Genomic DNA, 18,240 nt, shown 5'->3' on the forward strand with positions numbered 1-18,240 from the left:
TATCTTTACCCCGCGTAGGAGAAATACTAAAGTCATACTTTTGTAATATGACCACCCATCACCTTTTCTTAGGTGTCAAAGTGGAGTGAGTCAGGAAGTATGGAAGGACCTGATGGTCACTCTTTACTTGGAAGTGACTGCCATACAAATAGTGGTGGCATTTCTTGATAGCATGGAGGATGGCCAACATCTCCTGGTCATATACATTCATCTATATCTCCTTGTCATAAAGATTATAGCTCTCAAAGTCAATCACACCATGCTCTTGTAGCAATATTGCACAGATACCCCTACCATTGGAATCACAATGAATGGTAAAATCTTAGAGAAGTCAAGGAAGACAAGGATGGGGGTGGAAGCAAGCATTTCCTTCAACTACTTGAAGCTATGATTAGCAGTGGCATCCAAAAAAAATGATTACTTATTTAATCGATCAGTCAAAGGTATTGCAATGGTGGCATAGTGCTTAATGTAGAATTATTTGCTTTTATCCATTAACGTCAGATAAACATCAATGGGGTGGGCCAGTCCCTAACGCATTGCACCTTCAATAAGCCTGTATGCCATTTTTGCTCACAATGTGTCCCAAGTATTCCACAGATGTCTACATGAAGATACATTTTCTCTCCTTAGCAAAGAGTTGATTCTGTCTCAATATGTCAAACACCCTTCTCACACGTGTCAAGTGATCCTCTTGTGACGATGTAAATGAGGATGTTCTCAAAGAAAACGAGCATAAACTTGAAAAAAAAGGGTTGAAGCTTTTTATTCATGATGCTCTAAAATGCGAATCTGATGGTATCCAGAGCACAAATCAATCTTAATGAAAAAGCATGCCTCTTTCAACTCATCCAACAAGCCATCAATCCGTGGGATGGAGTAGTTGTTCTTCATTATGATTTTTTTCAAGTCTCTATAGTGGATGCACATGCAAAAAGAGCCATCTTTCTTCTTGACTAATAGGACAAGGGATGAATAAGGGGAAGAACTCGGTTCAATGAAACCCATCTCCAGCAGCTCATTGACTTGCTTTGCAACCTCTTCATGTTCACACTTGGAGAGTCTGTAAGGTGGCTTGTTTACTGGCATGGAATGGGGCTCTAAATCAAGTGGGTGGTCCACTTGCCTCTTAGGGGGAAGGGTTGTTAGACATCTAAAATAGACCATTGTACTCTTCAACTAGAACTAGGGCCTACAAGGTTGAATCCTTAGATACTTCAGAGGGCTGACCTGAATTAATACTATATTAGAAAATTTGGGAATCTCCCAAGTTTCACTTTCAAATAAGGAGTAAAGATTGGATCAAGTGGTTAGATCTTAACCCCATATTGGAGAGTGGGAATTGGGGTGATTGCTTATATAGTATCTAGTTGAAAATTTCACCTTCAAGTAAGGGGATAATATTTGATCATGTGTCCAAATATTAATCACATTAGGAATTACCAAACTTTATGAAAATTCCTAAATTCTTGAATATGTGGTTAATTGTCCTTATTCAATTGCAAGACAAAGATATGTGAGCATTTCTTAAAGTCCCACTTGAGTTGCTTTGTTGTAATGAGCTAAAAATCAGCATGATCTTGAATTCCCTCTAAGAGGATGACTTGTCCATGCATCACAAACTCCATGTAAAGTTGAGAAAAGTCCATAGCAAATTTTCCCAATTGTTTTGGTCAATCACAATCCAAGACAACATTAATGGGGACCATATATAAGCTAATTAGGTAAACCAATGCCACATATTTTTAAGCCAAGCATAAGGTAATTGCGGGGCATACATGTGTGTTGGATGATGTAATTCTGTAGGGGTGCATTTCAACCATTGTCAACAAGGATGAAGACATGCTTTCCATAGATACTATTGTGAATGCACAAGGTTCTGGGGCTCCGAGAACCTATCCAAGCATCCAAGGAGATGGAGCAAAGGGATGTGGTAGTCAGGTGAGATGTTAGATCAAGTATCTAGGATGGACAATTTCCCAAGTCAAAAGTAAACCCATCCTTCAGGTCATAGAACTACTTGTGATCCACATCCTCAACTGTTGAGAATCAGCAATCACACTCACTAAACAGTCTCTTTGTATGGAGCTTTAGGGTCAAGGACATGCAGCCTAACCTATCCCATATGCACAATGGTGCCTACTTCAGTTTCCTAATTTCCTATAAAGCATTGTACTTGCTTCCTTTTCTTAATGCAATGATAGTACTCTTTTCTTTTCAATGAAGTGTCAATGTCGTTGTCTACATACACAAGATTGTGTTTATGAGTCCAAGTCTCAATATTGGAACCTAATTCACTTGTGTAACAAATAGTGTCTTTGTCTTCTCCATCATGAGTCCACACTTCTCCTTTCATCCACCATAACTCACTGCCATGCTCTAGATCCCGCATTTCTCACATGGTATCAGAGCCCAGTCGGGCATGGCTCAGCTCGGGTTAGCTCTCCTCTGCTCTCTCTCAGCTCATGTTAATCTCTGGTCAGCTTAGTTCCATCTCATGACTTCATCTCCCAACTCTATCCTCACTGAAGCTTCCATGGCAGCCATAGCCAGTAGCACCCTATCAGATTGAGCTGCTTATATCTCACTCCACAGGTCAAATCTCTTGGAGCTTCCTTCTGGAAAAGTATTCCTCAACTCACAAAGCTTCCCTGTATCACATCAATCCATGACATTTGGCTATCTGAAGCTCAGCATTGTGAAAATTCTCAATCTCTTCTCTGTGTCTGCCATAGCCAGACAGGACCTACCTCACTTGGAGCTTCCATAACTCCTCAACCACGCCACTTCAGCTCCTCCTGATTTCTTCTAGGGGATTGTTCTCCTACTCAAGGCGCTTCACCCTGGCACATCAATTGACCACATTGTTGCGCCCTGACCCTGGCATTACGGAAATTCATCATCGATGTCCTGAATTGCACCATGGTTGTTCACGCCCTCTGCCTGCATCGTGCTGTCCACGATCTGGACGATTTCCATAGGGTTTTGATAGCCCTTGACATAAGCTTCCTAGAAATGTAAAAATTTTTGAAAATGATCAAGTATAGCCCGTGCAATCTGAGAAAAACCAGGCCCCTGTCTCAGAAACCCTAATTCCACCATAGCCAAAATCTCTCAAGCTTTTTTTTTTCCTCAGTTTTTCTCACTCCTGACACTAAACCAAGCTAAAGCCCACTCTAATCCATTGACCCAGCATCAAATCAAGGAGGGGAAGGCCCTGAGAAGATTGAAGAACGACCGAACAATCCCAACAAGAAGAATCAAGCTCAACATCAACACTGACATAGTGTGTTTTCACACCGTCACTAACTGTGTCTCTTGACACACTGCACTCTGCTCTTCTACTGATAAAATCTCAGAATTCTGGTGTTGATTTGCTGCTGATCTTGCAACGTCAACATGGGAAAAGACTCTCCAAATGATCGATTCAAAGGAGTCGGGTTTCACACCTGGCAAACTCGCATCAAGCTCATCTTGATGAAAAAGGGTCTCTAGGCCATCAAAAATGGCAAAGTAAAGAAACCTCAGGACGTGGACCTTGCAACTACTTGGCAAAAGAATGATGACAGAGCCCAGGCCATTATCAAACTGGAGCTAGACGACAGTTATATCCACCATGTGGATAACTATGAGACCTCACAGGATACATGGAAGAGACTTGACACCCTGTTCGGTGCACAATCTAAATCATCAAAGTATGGTCTCCTGATTGAGTTCTTCAGGCTTGAAATGAAGTCCAGCACATCACTTGCCACACATCTCAATTACATGGAAGGACTCCTAACCCAACTTGCAGGAATCAACATTAAAATGGATGAAGATGTTTGCATTGGTGTTCTACTTAAGAGTTTGCCTCCTGAATATAATAATGTATCAACAACTTTAATCAACATGCCAAATCCTGAACTTGTTGATATCCAGGCATCACTATTAGAAGAGGAAAAGAAGCTAAAAACTAAGGAAGAACCAAGTACCTCTAGAGATGAGCATGCATTATATGTTGGCAACAGGTACAAAGGCAAGAAGGATCAGCTCTTCTGTGACTTCTGCAAAAGGACCGGACACACCAAGAAGTTCTGCCACGCAAGAAAGAGATCCCAAAAGGCCTATCTAGTCGCAGTCAAAGAAGAAGAAGAAAATGGAGCAAAGGAAGAAGAAGATGAAGATGAAGACCACCAGGATCGGAAGGACAAGACTCATCAGTCCTTCTACTCTCATAATTCTGATAGACTATTTTAAAAGCCTTGTATTTCCTTGCCCTAATGCTTCCTACCATAAGCTTTGTAAACTCCTTATGTAACTTGGCATTACAGTCCCTGTACACTTTGTGAGGCCCCTGTTACAGCCTCTGGATGTCCATCATGTTTTGGTGCCCACACTTAGCCTTTTCTGCAACAGCCTCTGGTGTCTACCATGTTTGTGGTGTGCCCACACTTTTCAGGTGGTTCTCATTACAGCCTCTACACACTTTGTGCCTTTTTAGTTGTGATTGAGGAGGGGTGTTGAGAATCAGCAATCACACTTACTAAACAGTCTCTTTGTATGGAGCTTCAGGGTCAAGGACATGCAGGCTAACCTATCCCATATGCACAATGGTGCCTACTGCAGTTTCCTACTTTCCTATAAAGCATTGTACTTGCTTCCTTTTCTTAATGCAATGATAGTACTCTTTTCTTTTTAGTGAAGTGTCAATGTCATTGTCTACATACACAAGATTGTGTTTATGAGTCCAAGTCTCAATCTTGGAACCTAATTCACTTGTGTAACAAACAGTGTCTTTGTCTTCTCCATCATGAGTCCACACTTCTCCTTTCATCCACCATAACTCATTGCCATGCTCTAGATCCCGCATTTCTCACATCAACATGCTCCATATGGTGAGTGAGTAAGTTATCCACATCATTGTGCCAATCTTTTAATGACATACATGCTATGAACCTTGACCTTAGCTGTCTTGTAAGGGCACTTGGAGGCATGGTTGACCATATACTTATCCCCACATTTAAAGCATAGGCCTTTTTCATTCCGTTCCTTCACAACATCTGGTAAAATGAGACATTGGCCACTAGAGCCAAGGGAAGGTGATGCAGTGGATTGTTTATTTTTAGCATCCTTACTCTTTGATTAGAGCCAAATGTTGTCTCAAAAGTTGCCGGAAGGTGGGTAAATGGGTATTTTGGGACTATTATTAAGTATAGAATTGTCGTGAAAACCACCTCCATATAGGGCTGATCTTGAAGGGGTACGAGGCTGCCCATAACCTTGTTGAAAATTTTCATTCTTACGGTACTTCCTTGTATATCTTTTAGCCAATTCAATTGCTTCAAATAGTGTAGTAGTCTTTTGGGCCATGAGGTCCGCCGATAGGCTCGATTCCAACCCATAGATATACTTATGCAATTTGGCATTATCGCTAATGCTCTCCACATACATGGTCAAGTTCATAAACTAATTTGTGTACTCACGCATAGTGAGATTACGCTGGTGGTCAAGAGTGTACCATCGTCTTGCCAATTACTCTTTTTCCAGAGGGCATTGAACCATATGTATTTTAAAGTCTTCCCAATCAATGAACTGATGACTCTCTCAATTGATATAGTGCCACCATGTGTGGGTAAATCCTCCAAGTGGAGAGAGACAAATATAATTTTCTGATCATCCATGCGGGTGTAGATATTGAAGTAGGACTCCAAATTGGATGTCCATTCCTCCAAATCTCATGATGAGGGAGATTTCCCTTTGTACTTAGTAAGGAGAATCTTATCACGTAAATTATGAGGGCCTTGCTGCCCATGAAACCCTTGCTATCCATACATCCTATGATTTCCATACATACCTTATTGTCCATACATATCATGTGGTGCATTTATCCCATGTTTCCCATTATAGTTGTGCTACCCATTATTGCCATGTTGCCCATGATTGCCATGTTGTTCATTAGTACCATAGTGTCCATGATGGGGCTGATTCATAAAGGTTCCATTCGGGCTCCTAGGGAGAGTGGGGGAGCTTCTACCAAAGGTAGGAGAGGGCCTCAGTGGTGCGGGGTTGGCTACATGGTTGATGGGAAAGCTCAACAAGGGCTTGTCATGCACATGAGAGGGTTCACCAACCTCATATTAGGTAGAAGGGGGAATCCCTTAAATCCAAGGATGCCCTATCAGCCATGTAGTGGTTCGCGCGTCTACACTCATGCTTAGCTCATCCAAGTTTTTTGAGTTCTAGAGTTTAAGAATGCCATTTTCTCAATTGCTTCATTAAATTTGGACATCATTTGGTAGTGGTTGGTGACCATGTCACTATGCCTTTCCATGTGACGAAGCTCATGCTAACATAAGGTGTGGTTGAGGAGGCTGTAGGGATTCGTATCATGCATTTCCTCCATCATATCACCATGGTAATCTTATGTGGAGATGGGTTCATCATTCATGGAGGTCTCGGAGTCTCTAATCTCCCTCTAGATTCCTTCATGGACCTTACTTTTGCCTTTCTGGCTAGCCATCTGGATGAAGTCCACAGGACTTGATGTCAATAAATGAGGTGTAACTTTTGGTAGAAAACTCCAGTTGGTGAGATTTTTTATTCAAATTGGAGGGGGAAATCCCTCTTTGAGATGAGATATTAAGCTTTGTGACAGAAAATGATCAAAACATTTTGCAATGGGATATCTATGTCTGTACTAGAGTGATGTGCACCATGTCCACAGTGACCCTAGTGCACAAAAATGGGCATAGCTTTCAGACGGTAGCTCTAATTGGGGATATTTTTTTATTTAAACTAGAGAGGATGAAGCCCTCTTTGAGAGGATTTAGAGGGTTTATTGCAAGGTGTAGTACCAAATTTTCTATAATTGGATCTTTATGACTATTGTGCTTGACTGTGACCAAAAGCACTGGTTGTCCCTTAAATGCAAAAGCATTATATGAATGACTCATATACTGAGGGGCCTAAGCAACAGCATGAATAATATCCTGAGCATATTGATCACTATTCCAAGCATAATTGCATATCCATTTGCTTTGTCATCACTGCATAAGTGAAGCTTACTACCATACATCTCTTCTCATTGCATACTCTTCAAGTGTCATACATAGGTACCATCAGCACTGAAAGGGTGTCCAAGGGTGATCATTACATCAAGAGAGGTGGTGATGATAGGAGAGTACCTACACCTTCATACAAGTATCAGGCTCCAGATCACTAGGAGGTGGGAAAAGTTCCCCACGGGCCGGGTTGTGCACCCTTCATGGTCTTAAGTGGTAAGGGAGGGTCACCTCTCTTTTGTCTTGCCACCTCACTTGGCATCGGCTTTTTTCCTCAACCGGAGTATACATGGAAAAATTTTTAATTAACCAAGTTGGCTTGAAAACTATAATTTCAAATAATTAGTTAGGCATTCACAAATAGCAAATAGGTGGGAAAAAATATTAATGAAATAGCTAGCATTGGTAGAAACATTCATATTTGAGGCAAAATAGAATGTGGGAGAGAGAGAGAGAGAGAGAGAGAGAGAGAGAGAGAGAGAAGGCATCCATTGCTACCTATGCACACTAGTACAAATAGCTACGATCAACATCGACAATATGATAGGCACTATTTGAGGTTAGTAGACCACGATTGCTAGCTTATATCTATCCCTTCGGACATATATTTTTCATAGATCAATTAATATCTCTACTATTCCACATTCTATTGTTTTCTTGGAAAAAAGTTTGAATGTAGGATGTATTAGTCATCCCAGCCATAAATCAACCTTGTTTTTTGTGGAGATCCTAGTTTGCTATACCCTATGCAAGTAAACAACCATGACTGCACATACATGTATAATGTGTGTGCATTGTATATACCGTACTATTGATATTGTTGACCATAGATATTGTTTATGTCATAGGATTTAGTGTACCATTGTGGTTCTTTGAAATTTGCATTTATCAATGCCTTAAGAGCGACCTATGGTTGTCCCTTCCTTTACTAAATATCTTTGGGGGATTTATAGTGTAGACTATTGAGTATTCCAAGTTTCTTGTACCTTCATTTCCTAACCAAACTACTACAACACCTAATGTAGTAGTGCGAGGTGACCTAAGTACCCAAATGATATCTATATTGTAAACCTTTTTGAGACACATGGTTTCAAACTACATATTGTATAGCACATAAAGGTGTCACCTCCTTCCAATCTACCTTTGATGATATCAAATGAGATCCATGGCCATTCTCTAGAGATGCCACTAGAGTTATAACCTCTGACCAATGCTACTCTTACTAGATCCAACTCTATTGGTTTATGATTGGAGTCCATGTGAGTGAGCTCTTGATGCAAAAACAACCTACAAAACATAGTTAGAGGTGAGCTTCTACACAAGAAGTAAGATTATATTGAACTTTTCTCTCGGCAGTGTGGGTGTCCACCTCTTGCTATGTTTCTAGTTGTGGAGAGGGAGGTTGCGGTACTAGTTCCTGATTTGGCTGTCCCATTTCAAATTCTAGTCTTGCTTCTAGATGTGGCCTCTGCATTTCAGCTTCACTCTTGGGATCTTGTGGTTCTCCTTCCTTGAAGCCTAGTAGGTCCACCTCTTCAACTGTTAGCCCTGCCCTTAGCAAATAATCTCTTTGATCTTGTCGGCTTAGGCTGGTCCCTTCTCCTTGCGATTGAGCACACATCCCATACCTTATGGCTCTATGGGCGATCTCCGACTTTTTATTTATTGATTCAATGGCCTCCTCCTCCTTTAACTGTGTGACATCCAATATAGTGCTAAGGAAGGCACGTTGGGATTCTAGTCTTGTCTATTTGATCTCTGCCCTGCTCTTTGCTAACACTCGATTTCCCTTTGCAAGGGCCAAGTGGCTCACTAGGTCTTTCACTCTTCGTCACCCATTCATCGGCTTTCTGTTTTATCTCCTCGAGGCTCTTATTCTCTCTTTGTGCTAGGTCACTATGGTGGGTTCTTACTCTTTCCGCTTTTTTGATATTGTATCCTTCTCGTTCCTCAAGTATTGGATCTCTTTCTCTAATCTCCCTTGCTCTTCCATTTCCATCATTAGCCTACTTGTCATTTCATCTATTTGTTTTTTATGCTCCTCTTCAGAGCTTATGTTGCTTCTTCTATGTTGGCGAGCTAATCCATGGCTTCTTAGATTTTTTCCATTCACCTTGTGAATTCTTCATTTTTCACTATGAGGATTTTATATTACCTTTGCAGCAGGCCGGAATCAGCTCATGATCTTGGGTAAGTTATTCATGAATATATGTGTGCATCACATGGGTTCAAAATAAGGTATTTTTAAAATACTATTTCTATACATTTTTTACATACTGAAGGGTGTGATATAAATGAATTATTTACAGATTGAATAGAAAAGGGTCATGTTTTAATTAGAAAAAATTCACATATAAGGATATTTATAGATAGGCCTTGAACGCACATCATGTAGAGGATATGCATATAGTAACTTTCCCGAGCTTCTGATGCTCTTCCTTAGCCCTCTCTACCACTTACCTTCCTCCCCTTCTTTAGCCTTGAGCTCTACTTTTAGCTCACTTATTTCTTTCTGGTAGCTTGTCACTTGGTGTGTTTTCTCGAGTTGATAGGCTGTTAGTGTCTCCTTCTTAGCCTCCAACTCGACTACTACTATCTTCTTATCCTCCTTTTCTTTCTCTAGTTGTGAGAGAAGCTCTTTGATGTATTTGCCATAGCCCATAGAAGGTGGCATGGAAATGGATATGGAAGTGGTGGAGGCCTCTATCTTTTGCCTCTTGGGGTCCTGTCTCAACTTGTCGTCTGTAGCCACTCATCTCTTAGTTCTAGCCACTAGGATTCATGCGCTTACGACTCATACTATCTACTATGCCCTCTCCACTAGGAACTGCACTCAAGCCATGAGGTTGTTGGCATCTACCTTGGGAGTAGTGCTTTGGCTGGTTGTGATAGCTAGGGTAGCCCGCACAAAGGCAGGAGAGATTGGATGAAGTAATCCCTTACCCTTGCCTTCTACCAAGGAATGGTATGTTATTTGGCACTTGGGCACTAGTTCCTAGGCCTTCTTCTCTAAGAGGGATCATGGTAGCCAACTCTTCCTCCCTAGAGGGCTACTGTACTGACATGAAAATGGCCCTAGTTATGTCCTCATCTTCTCTCCTTCCAAGCTCCTTAGCCTCTTAATCTGCCTTTCTCTTTCTCTCCTCTTCGGCCTTCTTGGACTCCTTTTGCACCTTGAGGAAGTTGACTTTTTCTTTCTTCCTTCTCTCTTCTTTTGCCTTCTTTTGGGGAGTTTTCTCCTTCTTCTTCATAGCCTCTCCTTGGCTGGATTGTGCCTTGTGCTCTCCTCCTCACTCATCATTATTTTTCTCTATTGTTCTTGCTTGCAAAAAGGTGACCTATTGGGTGTCTCCCCTACTTGTTCTTCACTTCACACATGTCCTACTACCTCTTAAATTATGGCCGTCAATGCCCCACCAAATCCTATGGTTGAGATCTTGGAGGATGACTTCTTCCTTGCCTTGGAGGCCAAAGACTGTCCTCCTCCTGCTCTTCCACCTATGGCAAATCCTTTTGTCAAGGTTTTGATCATCCACTTTGTCCAAGGATTTGGTTGCAATGCTTTCCAACATAGGTACGTTGATCTGGCTCATTAGTGCATCGTACCTATGACTGGAGAATAAGGCATGCTTCATCTTTGCTTGCAATTGCACTTCCAGATCTGGGATGTCGGTGAGGTTGATGCCATCATTAGTGTGGAATAGAATCTTGTCCATTCCTAGCATATTATACACATCCCTTCTGGGCCATCTCTAGACCTTGTTGGTTAGGCCCAATGCTCTCTCCACCAACTCAGGGCTTAGCTCGATCTCCACCTAGCGGGTTTCCTCTTGTCACACCGTTATAGTGCCATGGTTCCTATTGAAGGTTCAAAGGAATTCTGTGCACTTTTCATACTCCACGACTTGCTTGACTTTCTCTAGGTACGTTTGTAGATTGCATTGCTGCACTATGTCTTTTACGACCTGTTCTTCCATGGCTACATCCTCCAAGTTCAAGACATGCCTGAACCTGAACTAGTTGAAGGCCCTTGTCTCTACTAATAGGCCATACTTAGCTTGTTCCTCTTTTGAGAACAGAAGTTTGTTGCTTTTCTCTTGACCTACCATTGTGTGTCCTTGTCATAACGTCACAGCTCACCATTAGTTTTCTTAAGATATTCCTTACAGAAAGATGAGTAAAGAATGATAGTGTGCTTATAGAAGCATGAAATGCTTAAGTGCATGAAGATAATTTTCTTCAAGCAATTTTCACAATCCAATAAAAATCCATGAGAATTTTCTTAAAGTATGTTTTCCACCTCCCCCCCCCCCCCTTAGAGATGAGAAGAATCTGTGTTGGTCATGATGCGACAGCCTTGCTATTCCCATTCGAGTCAGAGAGCATACCATTTATGCAACTGATCACATGTAAAACTAATTCTCATAAGCTAGCCACATATCACTATGATGCCAAAAAAATATTAATAACTAATACATTAGAGAAAGGAAAATTAAAAATTGATCGTGCATGTAAAGTTCCATTACTGCTACACATCAAGTAGTAGCAAAGCATGACTTATCTTTTTGCACTTTCAAACATAGTTTAGAATTACTTAAGGTCCTTAATTGTGAATGTGTTCCTACTAAGATGTAAACAAATAATAAGGCATGTGCCATGTTCATACAATATATTAGTGAATCTATATTTAAGGCTCAATTTGCCAGGATTAAATTGATTCATTTTTTTAGTTTGATATTAGATGAGTCTATATATATAACAAATAGGCAAAATATGATTGTCTACATTTCTTTTTTGGATAATTATGAACCTATCACCATGTTTCTAGGGTTAATAGAGCTAGATAATGGCACTACATCTTGCTTGTATGATACATGCATTAATTTCATATCAAAATGTGGGACAGATATTTCAAAAATTGTTTGGTTTGGCTCTGATGGTGCCTCTGCAATGATAGGTTGTCATCCTGAATTATCTACTAGGTTGAAAAGGGATAATCCATTCATGGCAAATATTCATTGCATTGCCCATAGGACAAGCTTATGTTTAGCTGATACATTAAAAAATTTTGAAATTACACAAAGCATTGATTCATGCATGAATTCAATTGCTTCTATTTTCTCAAAAAGTGCTTGTAGAACTAAAGTATTAGAGAATTTACAAGAAGAGTTCAATTGTGCAATTTTACATTCAAGTTGTATTCACAACGTAAGATGGCTTAGTAGAATTTTTTTTGTAAAAAAGGTGTGTGATTCTTATGAGGCAATATTAGCACATAATCAATTAGAAAATATGACTCTTTTTTATAAATTAGCAAACTTAGAGTTCATGTATAATTTACATTTTTTATCTGATGTCTTTGATAGACTAGGCACATTGAGTAGAGTTTTTCAAAGTGATTTTGTGGATGTTACGACCATAGCTAGTTTTATAAATACTAAAATAAAAGAATTAAAAAAAAATTTGTTGATGATCTCATTGTTGATGTAAACACATCAACACATGAAAAATGTGATTTTCACATCATACCTGGCTATGGACCACTAAACGATCAATTGCATGCTCTCAGAGCTTCCATTCAAGGTAATTATTATAGGAGTATTAAAACTTCAAGAAAATTTGATGGATCTAATTTAGATGCATGCATCACATTTCAAAAGTTATTTGTAAAATCCATTATAGAAAACTTAAAACAACATTTTTATGACAATGAGATCATAGGACATTTTAAAGCACTTGCACCATGCTCTTTTCCATCAAAGAAGGAAGCTTTTAGGGACTTTGGAAATCCAAAAATAGAGCAATTAATTGAATTTGATGGAGAAAAGATTAGTTCTACTGGTGAGACATATGACCCATTAGTTAGGAAATACAAAACAAAAAGAGAATATCAATACTTTAAGCTTCAAGCCCCACTTGAATGGCATGAATGGAGCTTAAAACATACATTGGCTGCCATAGTTAGAAATCCCACAACGAGAGAGAAATATTCTATGTTATTGAGGTTGGCTAACATTGCATTATTATAGTGTTATAGTACAGTCTCTTGTGAGAGATGTTTTAGCAAACAAAATTTGATCAAATCAAAGCTACAAAATCACTTGGATGTAAGGATTGTTGAGTCTTTGATGGGAATATATATAGAAGGTCCTTTATTATTTTATTTTGATTTCTCAGAGATGCAATAGAGATGTGGAGACAATGTGTAAAGATAAGTAGATATCTTTTTGGAGATACTATAAGGTAAATTATGTTTTTAACTTGTTTCTTTCATATATATATTTGTCATCTAAATAAGTTTTTTTAATATTTTCAGAATTATGAATGTAGGTTGAATTATATGGGTAAAGCATTAAGCTATTGACAAGCATATGTACTACTTTTTTCTTTTCAAAAAGTTTTTATATACTCAACTTATATCTAGGTATGCCTTTTTTTCCAAGAGAAGTTTAAATTTTTAAATCATTTATCACTTTACAAAACATTATTTGATATGGACAATGATGATATTATCTTGATCTTTGCTAAATACTAAAGGAAAGAAGAAAATGGGTAGACTCTAGATAATATCTATATTGTATTAGTTATTCTTTCTCTAGGCTTACTTACACATATAGAGATATCTTTACTATATTTCACTACAAGGGAAATGGGGTATAGTGATGGTGGTTTCCAACAAAAATAGCGACGCCGCTTTGAGAAAAAAAAAGTGTCAAAAACTCGAGCACGACATTTTTCCACAAACAGTTCGAGAGAGAGCGAAATAGATCATGGCTTTAGGAGGGAGAGAGAGAGGAACAAAGAAAGAGAGAACGAGAGCTTCTCACTACTGTCGTGGCCACCACTACTACGTATGTGAAGAAGAGGGAGAAGTACACAAGGGAGAAAGAGGGGACGTCATGATGAAGAGGAGACAAAGTATCCATCCTCGGGCCTTTATGGTAGGTACATTGCCTCTTCTTGGTTTGTTCTTGTGTTTCTTCTTTTCTTTTGTTTGGTTTTCTTGAGAATGAGATGATTGAGAGAGAAAGAGAGAAAAAGAGAGAGGGAGAAGAAGGAAGGAAAAGGAAGAGAGAACGAGAGAGAGAGAGAGAGAGAGAGAGAGAGAGAGAGAGAGAGAGAGAGAGAGAGAGAGAGAGAGAGAGAGAGAGAGAGAGAGAGAGAGAGAGAAGATGAAAGATAACAAAGAAAGAGAGAGAGAAAGGGAGGGAGAGAGGAGAATGAGTGAGAAAATAGCGCGAGGAGGTGGAGGGAAACAAAGAGAGAGGCAACAAAGAAAGACAAAGAGAGAAAGAAAGAGAGGGGGGAGAGAATACAAAACGGAGAGTGAAGGGAGAGGTGGATAAAAGGGTGAAGTAAAGAAAAGGATAGTGAAAAAAAAGAGAGAGCTAGAAAGAGAAGGGGAGAAAAAGAGATAAAAGAGGGAGAAAAAGAAAGATAGAGAAAAAAACAAATAGAGAGCGAGAGAAAGAGAGAGAAAAATGGAAACAATGAGAGAATTAGAGAGAACAAAATGATAGAAAGAGAATGGTAGAGGGGGAAGAGAGGCACAAAGAGGGGTGGGGAGAGAGTCTTTAGATTTCTTATTTTATGAGTTTTTAATTTTTTATCTTTGATTTTGATTTTAATGAGATGCGTCGAGTGCGAGTGAAAAGGAAACGAGAGAAAGACAGAGAAAAGAAGGGAGGGAAAGAAAAAGAGAGAAGAAGTGACAGTGGGGAGGAAAGATAGGGGGATAAAGAAACATTTATAGAAAGAGAGGGAGAGAGAGAAGCAAAGAAGGATGAAGGGAGACAAATAAAAAAAGAACAAAAACCTGTTGTTTGTTGCAACATAGACAAAATGGAAAATGATGATGGTCATGATGTCCAAGATCGCAAGGCATATCTTAATCAGTGTGTCTCATGTCCTTGCTCTCAGTGCAAGCTAGCAATCAAATGAAAGTGTCACTTGTCTATAGAACACATATGATGCTTCGACGAGTTCCTATCGAAGATCATTGATCAAGCGATCTTAGACTTTGAGCGAATGGTAAGAAAAGTGTGTATCAATCATGCCTTACATTCTAAAACTAATTGAATATCATATACAAAAACATTAGACATGCCCATAAAATTTATACAAGGAGATGACACCTCATCTAAAGGAGAAATGCACCCTCGATACTAGAGGAGAAGGTATTATTCAGTCTACTACACCCTCAATACCAGAGGAGACAGTTAGCCTTTTAGACCTTCCTCCAATCTTGGAGCCTAAGATGGAGGCAAGGATTGATGCATTGATGCCCATGGATGCCGAGTCATTTGATCCACTAAGAGAGGAAGCCTCCTTACTAGCATATGATGGGTGCTGAGTATCTCATCTGAAGAGGCTGCTTGCGCTCCTAATAAGTGTGCAGGAAAAATACGGGTGGAGCGATGCAAGAGTGACTGAGTTGTTCATGTATATTCTACATATACTTTGTTGATCTTTTTGACTCCATTATAAAAAAAACTTATTCTTTTTTAAGGTATTTTATGATTTTTTTTAAAAGGTTGCTAAAGTATCATATATTACTACTTGGAAATGCAATGCCTCTATCTCTTAATGATGTGTGACATGTTTTACGAAAGCTTGGCATGGACTACAACAGCATCCATGCATGTGTCAACGATTGCGTGTTGTTATGAGGAGACTACGGAACTATGGAAACATGTCCAAAGTGTGCTGCTTACATGTATCGATAGGACTTGCAATGGTAAACCATCCCTAAGAAAGTTCGTAGACACTTTTCACTTATACCATGTATACCTCACATGTTTTGTACATCAGGTATGGCAAGCTTGACAACGTGGCATGTGCAAAATAGATCCACAGATGGAGCCCAACAAATATCAGTGGATTCACGCACATGGGGTCACATTGACTCTACCTTTTCAGGATTTTCACGAGAGCCTAGAAATATTTGGCTTAGTCTTGCTATGGATGGCGTGAACCCATTTGATCTCCACTCAACTTCTTATAATGTGTGGCTTGTAGTCCTTGTTAACCACAACATTCCGCCATGACTTTCTATGAAGAAAGGACACCTGATCCTTAGCTTGCTCGTTCCTAGGCACTACAAAGTCAAGAATATGGACATCTATCTCTATCTATTAGTTGATGAACTTAAGATTTTGTTGGGGGAGGGAGTCACGGTGGAAGATATGAACAAGCACAATGGTTGACGGTCCGCCAATATTTCACCCATTCTCATGTTGACCATGAATGACTTTTCAAGATTCGGGGAGTGCTCAGGTAAGTAGGCTTCTGTTGTTGTTGGTGATATCTAACATAGCTCATTCAAGTTTGTGTTGACTAAATAGGGATATTAGAACAGGTCTGGTTACCTTAGGTTATCATGCATATCCATTGTGTGGGCCACAATTAGGCTCCTGAAGGTCACAAACCATAAAGAAGATGGTATATCAAGGATACACCGCTTTCTTGCTAGAGGTTCATGAACTAAGAGAAGGTTTTCCTAGACAACCTCCAATACAAATGAACATCCAAAGGTTGTATGAGTTGAAAATGGTCCACAGGGAATCACATCCAAACGAAATGCGGTGGTTCTCGGTTTCCTACAAGTTGTCATATTGGACCCACTTACAAATCGACCACTCGTTGGATCCCATCCATATTTTTAAAAATGTGGGCAGCTTATTATGGGACCCCATCATAGAAAAGAGAGACACTCTAGGGGCACGAATGGATTTAAAGGAGGTAGGAAAGATGGAGGTGCTTTGGCTACAGTGTCTAGCAGTGATGGTCGCTTGCAACTACCTCATACTCCTTAGGTTTTTCCCACTAAAGAAGAGTACATTGTGAAGCAAATTATTAGGTCTATCTGCACTATGGCAGGGGTGATGAGTTCCCTCATATCCACTTTTTCTAAAGACGATCAACTATTTGGGCTGAAATCCCATGATTGGCATAAGGTATGTTAGGTTTGTACTGGCCTCAATTGTAAGTGGCCTGCCTATTTTGCTATTTAGTGTCTAGTTAATGTTCAAAATGCTTCTTCATTTGTGGCAGTTTATACTACCGATCACGCGATCGTGGGATGCGTCACTCCAAAAATATGTGGGGTACAGAAGGAGATCAAGATATCCTCTATTGAATCAGTGAGGTGGGGAGTGGCAAAGATGGTCTGTCTCTTTGAGAAGTACTTGTCTACTAGCATGCTCATGATACAAACCCACCTCCTAGTGCATCTTGTAGATGAAGTGGAGATTGCATGATCTGTCCATACACAATGGATGTTCTTCTTGGAGCATTTCATGAAAACCCTGAAAGGCTTTGTGCAATAACGATCTCGGCCAAAATGTAGCATGGCTAAAGGTTGGCTAGTGTCAGAGGCATTAGTGCATATTTCACACTGGCTACCAACAGTGGATTTAGACAACAATATGCTATGGTCACTTGAAGGATGATGATAGACTAACCAAAGATGTGGTGGTTGGAAATGGGGTAGAAAAAAGGATGGCACAAGGAGCTTTTGAACAATTCCTACATAAGAAACCTTATGAAATATAGGAAGTTCTCAAATTTTTCCTAGGTATGTATATATGGATTCCCTATATATAGCTAGGGAATTACATTTCCCACATCTCATGGTAGGGAATTTTAGGCATGCATATATGATTTCCTTATATATAACTAGGGAATTTTATTCCCCACATTTTAAACCAGGGATTTATAGGCCATATAACTAGGGAAACCCATTTCCCACCTAGCATGGTAGGGAATTGTAGGCTACATAACTTCCCCACATTTCAGACTGGGGAATTACGAATATCTATATCAATAAATACCAAGATATAATTTGTGGAAAGTGGTCACCAAACAAATTAGGCTTAAATTAGGTGGTTTAATAATACGACATTTCGTCTCATCCCTTTTTACAAAATTTGTCCAAACTCTTATATTTCTCTAAAGATTATTTGATGGTGCACCAAGCCCTATGAAGGTAACTATATTGATCAACAATTTAATATTGAGCACTGTGTGACCTAGCTCAATATTTATGGAAATTAGGATTCTATTGTATGTTCCATTTGTGCATCTTCTTCCACACATTTCTAGTGCATGTGCATTGCTAAAAGAGATGAAAAGGGTCCTCTTTTCCATAAGGGTAATGTCCTAAAATAAGCATCAACATAACTAACCTCCAAAGAAA

Source organism: Lygodium microphyllum, chromosome 20 (genome assembly GCF_053477565.2).
Source record: "Lygodium microphyllum isolate KBCC chromosome 20, Lygodium_microphyllum_v1.1.10, whole genome shotgun sequence".
In the NCBI taxonomy this organism is placed as follows: domain Eukaryota; kingdom Viridiplantae; phylum Streptophyta; class Polypodiopsida; order Schizaeales; family Lygodiaceae; genus Lygodium; species Lygodium microphyllum.